We start from the raw sequence: 8,789 nt of genomic DNA, 5'->3' as shown, positions 1-8,789 counted from the left end.
GCACCCTGCCAGGCTCTTCGCAAACAAGATACAAAGGAGGAAAGAGAGGCAAGTGGTAGGAGCAGGATGGGAAGCCGAGGTGAGGGAGAGGCCGCCTGTAGTGCTGCCCACACGTTCCCCTCCGAGGCTCCTGGCGGCCAGGGAAGCAGGGGGCCCAGGGGATGAGAACAAGCCGTGGCTCCGAAGCAGCCTGGGGCTCCCCGTGGAGCGGGGAGAGGGTCCCCAGGGAGCCAGAGAGAGACGCACCCTCCTCCCCGAGTCCGGGGGCCGGGGACATGCCTCGGGGGGATGGGGAGAGACAGCCCAGGGACCTGCAGGGGCTCCGCGAGCCGCGGTGACCAGAGAGCCGCAGTGTCCAGGCGGAATGACCTGGAAGCGCATCAGGCGCCCGTGACACTGAAGCGGGTGAGGAGCGGCCTCTCTCACTCATGAGCCTGCCTTCCCCGTGCCAGCACCCCCCCCCAAAAAAAAACCACATTAGCACAGGCAGAGCTCCATCAGCCTCCCGCAAGGGTTCGGGTCACCCACGCGGCTCGTGGCACACAGCACCGCAGGGCGAGAAGGTTCTAGAAGAGGCGACCCCACCTCTGCGTGGAGCTGGACAGCAGGGCTGCACCCTGGTCCTCAGGTCGCGCTCCCCAAACTCTGGGCCGGCTCTGCCCTGTGACCTGCCCCTGGTGCAGACCCGGGGCTCGCGCTGGATGAGGCCATAGCTTACCTCACTTTGGGGACCTGGACGGCCATCCCCAGCCACACCTTGGTCTGCGAGAAGCAGCATCTGACAAGAGGGGTGACTCAGAGGGTGGGCCCTGCTCGGGGTTGGGGTGGGAGGGGTGACGTGGGACGCTGTCTGCAGCCCTCCCCTTGGCCCTCGCCACGCTGACCCCGCCTGGCCCTGGGCCCTGGGCTGCAGGAGAGGCGAGGCCACGCAGCAGCAGCTCTCGGGACCCCTGGGAAGTGGGTGCTATCAGGACCCCCATTTGGGAGTGAGGCGCCCAGGCACAGAGAGGTGGATGACAGGCCAGGCCACAGCTCAGGGCTGTCCCTTCCTGAAGTCTGAGGCTCAGGGTGTAGAGAGCTTGCACGTGCGCGGGGCCATGGAGGGGCCATGAGGCAAGTCCCTGGGGGTGACTGCTGGGAGCTGGGCGCCCCCTCCCCACCCCCAGCCCCCCCGCAGCCGGCAGGAAAGCGGGACCTCAGGCCTACAACCCAAAGGAAGGGAATTCTGCCAAAGCCGCCCACCTGAGCCCCAGCGCCAGGCCCGCGGACACGGCTGGCCTTGGCCCATGAAACCGTGAGACCATAGGTGTGTTGCTCGAAGCCACGGAAAGCAAGTTTGGAGGTGAGGGCCCAGAGAGCGTGGAGAACTCTGAGGGGCAGGGACCAGGCGGTGGGGTCACAGGGCTGGAGGAGGGGAGGCACCCTGCTGGGCCCCGCCCTGGCGTTTCCTTAGGATCTGCTGACAGCACCCAGGGCTGGGGCTCTGCCACCTCAGGGCACAGATGCTGGACCAGGGGGGTTTAAGCGACGCTCCCAGGCCCCTGAGCTGATGAATAGCGGACCCAGGATTGGAGAACAGCTTATCCGGCCCAAAGTTCATGCCTTTCTCCAGCACCATCCTTCTGCTCCACGCCCATTTTATGGAAGGGGAAACTGAGGCCGGGAAGGGGTGGTCACAGTGACTGCAAACACCATAGGAGTCTAATTGTGACCACACCCTCTGAGGAGGCAGCACTATCCATATGTTGCCCAGAGAAGAAGCCAGGCAGAGAGGCTCACAGCAGGCGAGGCAGAGCCGGGACTGGAGCCCAGGCGGCGGCACTCAGGCCTCACACACAAAACGCTGCGGCGCCGGCAAGGAGAGGGGGCCGATGGGAGCCTGGGCGCGGAGGGGCTGGGGCTGAACCGGGGCCTCGGGGCTGAGCAGGGCGGGCCTTTTTCCTTCTCATAAGAAGACAGCCCTTAGCTCTGAGTGGCTGCAGCTCAAGCCCTTCTTGGAAATCACCCCCCTCCCCCCAGGAGCTGGATGGGAACCCTCTCCTGGACCAGCCGCTCTCTGCTCTGGGAGGGGGCGCCCTCTCCTCCCCCGCCTGGCAGCCAGCCCCACCCACCCGCTGACTGGGCCACTGTTCCAGAGCTGCACGACCTCCGACCGCCCGACCACCCAACCGCCAGACCGCCCTCCGGGAGCCACCGGTCTCGCAGCCTGAGGCCCCTCTCGTCCTCTACACAGTCCTCTGGCCACCCAGGCTGCTGGGAATGGGCGGGCTTGGCAGGAGCGATGGGCGGGGTTCTGCAGGGCGAGCCCTGAGCTGAGTCCCAGGGCCCCAGGGGGCCAGCTGGGCTGAAGGTGAGCCAGGGAGGAAGCCCTTCTGGACTGAGGGCGAGGAGGCCGCCTCAGCCCTCCCGGGCTCCCCTCGAAGCTATAACTCCGTTAATGGGACACCCTAGGGCCTAGGCCCCCCCCCTCCACCGCCCCGATACCTGCAGTTCCCTGGGCACCCCGTGCCTGTGCCCAGCTGCGGTGTGACCCCCACGCTCCAGTGGAGGAGCCTACCACCCCCGCCCTCCAGGGGAGAACGCCGAGGCTCAGAGAGGGAAGTGAGGTGCCCACGGTCACACAGCCGGCCCGGTTGGTGGGGTGGCATGGGGTGGGAACACGAAGATGAGATGTTCCGGCCAGAAGGAGCCCACAGAGGCTATGGGCCCCCCAAGTGTCTTCAGGGCGGGAGCCCCTCCCACCCTCACCAGGGAGGCCTCCCGGCTCCGTCCCTTGAACCTCTGTCTGCTGGCAGCTCTCACCCACGTGTCTCCGCTCAGCCTGGACCCGGGACAGACCCCCAGCGCCCACCCGGAGGCGACCCCCAGGCCTTCCCAGGACGGCTCCCCACTCTCCGGCCAACAGGGGCCCTTTCCTCTCCTGATCATGAAACTCAGGTGGGACTGAAACCGCACCAGTCCAGGGTAAACCCTGATTGGCCAAGCCCATCTGCATATCCCGCCCCTCCCCCGGTGATTGGTTTAGGGGTGAGCCCTTTAACCAATGAGCGCCCGTTCCACAGGAGACCTTGGCTGGAGCTGTTTCCTTCTGCCCAGAGGGACCCCCCCCCCCCATGTGGGAAGAGGAAAAGCGGTGACTGGCAGCCCTCCGATGGCCTGAGGGGTGACCTGAGGGCGTATGGTGAACCGGAGGCACCTGGAGTGGCACTGAGAGGAGAGAGAGCAGCTGGTCTTGAGCCTGGATCCTGCTGCTCCTGAAGCTGTTATTTCTCAGCTCTCAGTCGACGGACCCAGCGAATCCTCCGTAATGTTGAATCGGCTCGATTTGGGTTTCCTGTGGTTCCCAGCCCCTGACGATGAACAGACTCACCCAGTCAGCTGGGCGTGATAGGGGTTATGACCTACTGTTTACCGAGCGCCTACTGTGTGCTGGGCACTATCTCCTTCAAGCCCACACGACAAGGTCCCCATTCGACAGGCGAGGGCCTGAGACCAGGGGAGGTGCAGGGACTCTCCCAGGACCACGCAGCTGGGACTTGAACTTGGCTCTGACTCACTCCCTCTGCCCAGGAAGCCCCTCCCCGGGCACTGCCTGTGCCTGGAGCCCTGAGCCTGGGACTGGGGAGGCCACGGGGCACCCTGGGTGGCACCTGCCAGGGAAGGGGAGCCTGGGCGTGGCCAAGCCTGGCGCTCTGGGAGGGAGCATATGGTGTGACCGAGGACCATCCCCAGGCCTCAGGAGGCTGCCTGGCCGCAGCGGGGGTGGAGGGTGGCCCGGGCCGCAGGCGCCGGCCTGGGGAGCCACTTGCATTTGATCCCAAGCCTGAAGGTGGGGAGTGGGCTTTGTCTGTCCTTCCAGGGTGGCTCAGCCACTGTGTGGGCGGAGGGTGAGGCCAGAGCTGAGAGCGGACAGGGCCCCACCAGGGTTTTGTCGCCAGGGTGGCCACATCGGGCTCGGCCCTTCGGTGGCACTCTGAGCTGCAGACCGATGCCCCTCTAACCTTCAGTGCTCCCGGGGGGTGTGGGGTGGAAACCGCCCGATGACAGAGCGGAGTGGGAATGAATGAGCCCCGGGTTCCCGTCCAGCCGCGGCCACGGCCCCGACCCCTGTAATTTTCCTGCACGACAGACAGAAGCGGCCGCCGCGGCTCCCTGCGCCAGGACCCCCCGCCCCCGCCCCCCATCACCCGGCCTTGCAGGCGGCTTTGTGCAGACACAGCAGTTCCCTGCTGCTCTGCCGCAGCCACCCGGTGACCTCACCCCGGAGGCATGCCCTCCGCACCCCCACTCCTCCCAGGGGCCCCGCAGGCTGCTGCCTGGCCCTCCTGCGTGTGGACTGGGCTCGCGGCCACCCGGGGTGCAGCCCAGGCCTCTCCCCCTTTGTTTCCGGGGGCTCTCCCAGCTCCCTGTCCGCTGCTTCCCAGGCCCAGGCTCCCTCCTGGCCTCTGCCCGCCTGCTCTCTCCGGGGTGTGGCCAGGGGGAGTCACTCACATACAGGCAGGTGGTCCAGTGGCCACACGGGACTTTGGGGGGGAGTCGTGCGGTCACTTGTGCAAAACCAAGGGCGGTTTCAAGACCCCCCTTCCCACAGGGGCCAGGAGCGCCTCTGCTGGGCCGCGGAGTGGGGGCCGGAGGGTGACCGTCAGGGACGGGCCCCGGCAGGCTGCTTCGAGGCCCCCGGGGTCCACCCAGAGGAAGGAAGGAAGGGTTTCACGGACGGCTTCTCGCCTGCTGCAGGGGCGTCCGCAGGGCTCTGGGGACGCTGCGCTGACCCTGGCGCCTTGCAGCCACACAGCGGGCGCTGGAGGGAGCGTGTGCGTGGCCGTGGCACTAGGATGCCATCTGCACGTGAAAGGGCCACCGCGCCTCCTCCAGCGGAAAAGAGGTGACAGCCGAGGGGCTGTTTGATGGTTGGAAAGACATGCTCCCCCGCCTTCTACCAAAATCTGGAGGGAGCTCTCCCCCTGCCCCGGTGGTGGGCGGCCGTGGCTACTCATATGGACCACCCTTCCCGCCAGGAGCACGTCCGAGGGTGTAACTTTTCATAGTGATTTCAGAGCCGTGTGTGTGTGTGTGTGTGTGTGTGTGCTTTCATGAGTGTGTGTGTGCCGTGTGCGTGGGGTGTGCACATGTGTGTATTGCATGTGGTATGTGTGCATTTATGTGTGTTGCACACAGTGTGTGTGCATTGCATGTGATGTGTGCACACATGTGCGTTTGTGTGATGTGTACATGGACATGTGTGGGGTGTCTCGCTGCCTGGTGTGTGTCCGTCTCTAACTGCTGTCACTGCCTCACCCCGGATGCCCTGGTCCCCCAGCCCGTTCCCAGGCCAGGATGAAAGCTCTTCCCAGACTTGCGGTCTGGGATTCTCCTGGGATTCTCTCCGGGAGGAAGAGGAGCGGGCGGGGGCGGTGGGAGGGGGCAGGCGTGGGCCTGGGGCCTGAGGCTGGCGCTGACCGCAGTTCCCCGAAGGCTGGGGTCCTGGGGCGACAACTTGCTCTCCTGTTCACCCCGAGGAGCAGGGCGTGGCAGCGGCTGGGAGACCCTCCGCCTCTGTTGCACAGGTGGGGAAACTGAGGCAGGCAGGCAGGAGGTGCCCAAACCGCAGGCCAGCGGGCAGCACAGGCACCTCCTCCCCCTGCCTCAGGGCCCTCCCGCCTCCTGCAGGTACGGCCCTGAAGGCCCTCCTCCTCGGGCGGACACTGGTCACACAGGAACACATTGGACACATATGCACATTGATTGAGCACCACTGCATGCACCCAGGACAGGCCAAGGAGCAGGCCTCCGCCTGCACTCAGCAAAGTCTGCACTCCCAGTGTCCTAGGCCGCCTGCCCAGCCGGGTCACAGCTCTGCCATGGCCGCCCGTGAGCACGAGGAGAGGGTCCGGCGTGAGGCACGTGCCCTCGCCTGTATAGTGGGGTGGTGCCTACCTCACCCAGGGGACCCGAGTGACCACAGGGCAGGCGGCACAGTGCTGCCCGCAGATGCTCAGTTAACAGCGGTGATGCCGTCTGTCCACTGCTCCCCAAGGTCAGGCATCACCTGTCCCCGCCCCGTCCTCCCAGAGCCACAGGGCCCCAGCGGCTCAGGACACGCCTGTGGTCACGTCGCCCTGACACACCGACACGGCTGCCCAGGCCTGGGGACCGGGACCTCTGTCGCCCTCCTTGTCAGCCGTCTCACCCTGTCTGTGTCTGGCTCTCAATTGGGAAAAATAACTCTAATTTTACACAACTTGTTCATTAGCAGCATGACTATCAGTACAGATTGTGTCTAATCGCCAAATATCACTGAGAAAGCAGCAAAGAGGATGCAGAAAACTTTTAAACAGTCTCTCCATGCCCAGCCGGGGTGGCTCAGTGGTTGAGCATCGACCTATGAACCAGGAGGTCAGGGTTCGATTCCGGAACCCTGGGGTGGTCAGGGCACATGCCCGGGTTGCGGGCTCCATCCCCAGGCAGGGTGTGTGCGGGAGGCAACTGACAGATGTTTCCCTCTCTCCCTCTGCCTTCCTCCCTCTCTAAAGTCAATTTAAAAAACATATGTAAAGAAGCCCCCCCATAGTAGGTACGTGGTGGCCCCAAAAATGGCCTGTCCACACCCTAACGCCCAGAGGCCCGTGCATGTGCCTCCCGGGGCGAGGGTCTCCCCAGACGGACGCGAGGAAGTCAGGGCCCCGACGTTCGACCATCCTGGGTCCCTGGGGGGCCCTGGCCCTCAGGACACAGAGGACAGGGAGGAGCTCACGTGAGGACGGAGGCAGAGGCTGGGCGAGGCGGCCACCAGCCCAGCGCGGGGGGACCCCGGGAGCCGGAGAGGGGGACCCTCCCGGGAGCCCCCAGAGGGGCGGCCTGCAGACTTGAGCTCCGACTTCTGGCCTCGGGGACGCTGAGCGCACACATTTCTGTTGTTTTAAGTCACCAAGTGTGTAGTCATCTGTCTCGGCAGCCACAGGAAGTGACTACCGACCCCGTCCCAGGCAGGGCGGGTCCTCGCTGGCGTCTGGGCTTCTGTCCTCCGGTCTGAGTCTCGGTGTGTGAGTGTGTGTCTGTGTGAGTGTGTGAGTAATCGGTGTGTGTACAAAACTGTGAGAGTATGTGAATGTCAGTGTGTATGTGTGTGTGTGTGAACGTGTGAGTGTGAGTATGTGTGCATGTGTGTGGATGTGAGTGTGCATGTGTGTGTGTGAGTACATGTGTATGACTCTGAGTGTGTGTGAGAGTGAATGTGTGTATGTGTGTATGTGTATGAATGTGAGTGTGTGAGAGTGAATGTATGTGTGCATGTATGTATGTGTATGAATGTGAGTGTGTATGTGAGTGTGAGTGAGTGAGTGTGAGTGTGTGAGTGAGTGTGAGTGTGTGTGAGTGTGTGTATTATGTAGTTAAGACTGGACTGATAGATCCTGCAGTATCTTCATTTTTAAAAACATGATTTCATGAGAATTTTCTCATTTTATCAAATAACTTTCACAGAAAGTACTTTTTCTTATTGCAAAACATACATAAACATACATGTCTACTTCGTAAGCTGGAGAAGATACAGAAATGCCCACATTAGGACCAGGAATGTGCTTGCTCTGCCACCAAAGACGACGGTCATTTGGGGATTTCCTTCTCGACCTGTGCATTGGGCCAAATGCTGTCGGGACGTGTGACGGGCGCGGCCACTCTGGACAATTTGGCAGCCCCTGCCCCCCAGGCATCCGCACAGGACAGCCCTGGCACCATCCCAGAGAGAGACCTGTGCGCGGAGGCCCCGTGCCAGACGCCGCCCCCTGCGTGGGTCTCCAAGCCACCATCCTGATGAAGACGTCGCTCTCACAATGTCTCGGGCTGTACCACCCACTTCAGGAACCATTCGGGACCAATGGCATCGCAGACAGACAGGCTGGGGGCGGGGGGGCGGGGGGCTGTGGTATGGACGCCGGGGTGGCTGCGACCCGGAGAGGTTGGGGTTGGGGCAGTCGGGGTCTTGACGGCACTGGTGGCCGCGTGAATCTACACGCAGGACACGCGGCACGGGACCTCTCGCACGGAATGTGTGCAGGTGTTAATACAAAGCCGTCGTGGGAAAGTGGGTGAAGCGTGCACAGGAACCCCTGTACTGTCTTTGCAACTGCTTATAAATCCATAATTATTTCTAAATAAAAAGTTTTTTAACAAAAATCCTGCCAACCCCAGCCAGCGTGGCTCAGTGGTTGAGTGTCGACCAGGCAGTCATGGCTCGGTTCCCGGTCAGGGCACAGGCCTGGGTTTCCGGGCTTGATCCCCCCAGTAGGGGGCATGCAGGAGGCAGCCGATCAGTGAATCTCTCTCATCATTGATGTTTCTCTCTCTCTCTCCCTCTCCCTTCCTCTCTGAAGTCAATAAAAATATATTTAAAAAGAAGAAAAAAGAAAAGACATTCCCTAGGTCAGTGGTCGGCAAACTGCGGCTTGCGAGCCACATGCAGCTCTTTGGCCCCTTGAGTGTGGCTCTTCCACAAAAATGCCGACTTCTGCGCATGGGCCACGAAGTAAAAAATTACTAAATAACATTAAACTCCATTGTTAGCATTAGTTTAGTTTTATTGTTTTCTTTTGCTGTAGTGTATCATAGGGGCAATAAAAAGCTATATTTGTTTAAGTTTATTCTGATTGAAAGTGATTGTGGGTCAAAGATAATAGGAAACATTGACGCAAACGAGAAGGAAGAAAGAAGAGCAGACAGGAGAAGATGTCTGTTAGTAGTAAGTATCCAGGAAACTCAATATAGACTGTCTAGTCAGTGGCCTTTTTTTG

This window comes from Myotis lucifugus, unplaced genomic scaffold, assembly GCF_000147115.1.
Source record: "Myotis lucifugus unplaced genomic scaffold, Myoluc2.0 scaffold_1946, whole genome shotgun sequence".
Classification (NCBI taxonomy): Eukaryota; Metazoa; Chordata; class Mammalia; order Chiroptera; family Vespertilionidae; genus Myotis; species Myotis lucifugus.
Note: the sequence above shows the minus strand (reverse complement) of the source record.